Source organism: Penaeus japonicus, unplaced genomic scaffold (genome assembly GCF_977035675.1).
Source record: "Penaeus japonicus unplaced genomic scaffold, GWHDUDI00000001_assembly GWHDUDI00000015, whole genome shotgun sequence".
Lineage (NCBI taxonomy): Eukaryota > Metazoa > Arthropoda > Malacostraca > Decapoda > Penaeidae > Penaeus > Penaeus japonicus.
This window is the reverse complement of record NW_028234417.1, coordinates 33,985,974-33,988,962: the sequence shown is the minus strand read 5'-3', so window position 1 is coordinate 33,988,962 and position 2,989 is coordinate 33,985,974.

Here is a 2,989-nt window from a genome sequence, read left to right as displayed (position 1 = left end):
AAGGGCAAGGGGAGGAGGTGAGGGAGAGGGGAAAGGGAGGGAGAATGGGGGGAATGCAAAGAGGGGAAGAAAGAGAGAAGCCAAAAGGAACAACCAACGACACTCCAGCACCATAACACGCACCATACAGTTTGCCGCTAATTCATTTGAATATGTGAATGGTTTCACTGCATCAGTAACCAAATATATAAACGCTACTGCCATTTTGCATTATGCATGTGGAGCCAATGATAGAATAGATATGAAAATAATGAAGTTAAAAGGGATTTCGGGTCCAATGATTGCACGGGTGTGAGGTACCGGCGCTGATAAAGCATTTTAGTGATGCCAATAACAACTAGGTGATTTGGTGCCAAAGCCAGTGTGTGTGTTGGGGGCACAGGCCGACAAAATGGGGTGTATGAATTTCTGATGTTTCCGATATCAAGATTGGTATCATTATCACCCATCGGTTTAGTTTTGATGTTGCAATGGTCGCTGTTAGTCAGGTGTCATGTGATAAGTTATATTGCAGTGTTATGGATTCATGGAGAAGCGAAATGCACGATGCAACGGGCGGCGATAGATAAAGCGATCAACAAGACGACAGGAAAATGAAATAGATTATTTGGGGAAGTTATATTCATAAAAGTTTATGTGTTTTTTTCAACCACCAGTTCCAAATATATAAACATCCACACTTCCATTAACATAAAAGGAAAACGTATGAAAAAAAACAACAAGTAAACATAAGCTCAAGCAAACCTAAAACAGCGACACAGGCAAAACGATCATCCAAGCACAATGCTCTCCCCTCACCCTTTCCCTCACTCTTCTCTCTCCTTCCCTGCATCTCTCCATCTTCTCCCTTATCTACGTCCCCCTCCCCTCCCCCTTCTCTCTTCCCTGTGCTCCCCTCCCCTTTCGTCCTTCCCTACACCCCCTCTCCTCCCCCTTCTCCCAGCCCTATGCCCCCCCTTCTCCTCCCATTTCTCATTCCCATTCGCCTTCTTCTTTCCCTACGCCCCTTCCCTTCCCCTTCTCCCAGCCCTACGCCCCCCCTCTCCTCCCATTCCTCATTCCCCTTCCCCTTCTTCAATCCCTACGCTCCCCTTCCTACCCGATTCTCCCTCCCTTAACCCTCTCTCCCTCTCCCCTCCTCCCCCTTTCCTCTCCCTCCCCGAGCACTCGCAGACTCTATCACATCCCCGACCTTGTTAGCCTCACCCGAGGTAATACTTTTACGGTATTTATGCAGAATCGAAGACGTAATGGACAGCAATATCGCGGCCGTATTCCAGTCGGAACGGGTTGTGGGGCAGCCGCACGACGCCATGCGCGCCTCTCATGGGGATATTACATGACCGGCCTGCCCCTCCCCCTCCCCCTCCACCCCCCTTCTCCCTTCCCTTCCTCTCCCACCTGTTCTTCCATGCGTGCGAGCCGTGAAGGGGCGAAAGGGAGAGGGGAATATTTCGGTTTCTTTTGGTCTGTCTTTCTGTCTCAGACTGTCCATCTGTTTGTCTGTCTGTTTTTTCTTCTCTCTCTCTTTCTCTCTCTCAATTTGTGTGTGTGTGTGTGTGTGTGTGTGTGTGTGTGTGTGTGTGTGTGTGTGTGTGTGTGTGTGTGTGTATGTGCGTGTGTGTGTGTGTGTATACGTGCGTGTGTGTGTGCGTATACGTGCGTGTGTGTGTGCGTACGTGCATGTGTTCGTGCGTGCGTGCATGCGTGTGCGTGAGCGAGCCGTCCAGACGTCTGCTTTAAGGGGTCAAGTAGGTAGCCAGGTGAAGCTGCCGTTCCCATGGGCAGCCCTGCCTCCGGCTCGGTCCTCGCGGTCCGCTTCTCTTTGACTCTCTCTTCGGAACTGTCTCCCTCTCCTCCTTTCGGAAGTAAACACGACATTTCGTCACTTTCCCTCTTTAGTCCATCGGTGATGCTTCCTGTGCTAGGAATGGGGCGAGGAAAGGCGAAGAAGGGGGAGAAGAAAGAGGAAGAAAAAGTAACAGGAAGAGGAGGAGGAGGAGGAGGAGAAAGATGAAAAAGAAAGAAGAGGAGGAGGAGAAGAAAGGAGGAAAAGGAGGATAAGGGGGATGAGAAGAGGAGGAGTAAGGAGAGGAGGAAGAAGATGAAGAAGAAGAAGCAACAGAGGAGGAAGAGGAGAAGAAGAAGGAGGAGGAGATGAAGAAGTAAGAGGAGAAGGAGGAAAGTAAGAGGCAGCAAAGGAGAAAGAGAAGAGGAGGCGAGGATGGAGCAGAAAGAAGGAGAGAGGAGGAGAGAAGATGGGAAAGAGCAGCAAGAAAGAAGAGGAGAGAGAGAGAGAGGAAGAGACAATGGAGAGAAAAAGAAAGAAGAGGAAGAGGAAGAAAGAAGAAAATAGAAGAGCCAGAGGAAGAGGAAGAAGAATAAAAGAAAGAAGATGGAGAAGAAAAAAGAAGAAGAAGATGGAGAGGAAGAAGAATAAAAGAAAAACGAGGGAAGGGAAGAATGAATAAAAGAAGAAGAGGGAGAGTAAGAAAGATAAAGAAAGAATAGTAATGGAAGAGGAAGAATGAAAATAAAGAAGAGGGAGAGGAAGGAAAGAATAAGAAAGAAAGATGGAAGAGGAAGAAAGAAAATAAAGAAAGAAGAAGGGAGAGGAATAAAGAATAAAAGAAATGAAGAGGAGAGGAAGAAAGCATAAAAGAAAGAAGAGGGAGGGGAGAGGAAGAGAAAGAATAAAGAAGAAGAGGGAGATAGAAAGAATGAAAGAAAGGACGAGGGAAGAGGAAGAAATAATAAAAGAAAAAAGAGGAAGGAAGAAAGAATAAAACAAAGAAGAAGAGGAAGAAAGAATAAAAAGAAAGAGAAGAGGAAGAAAGAATGAATGAAAGAAGAAGGGAAGGAAGAAAGAAAGGAAGAAAGAAGTGGGAGAAGGACGAAAAAGAAAGAAAGAAGTAGTGAGAGAATAAGAATGAAAGAAAGAAGAGGGATAGGAAAGAAAGAAAAGAAAGAAAGAAGAGGGAGAGAAGAA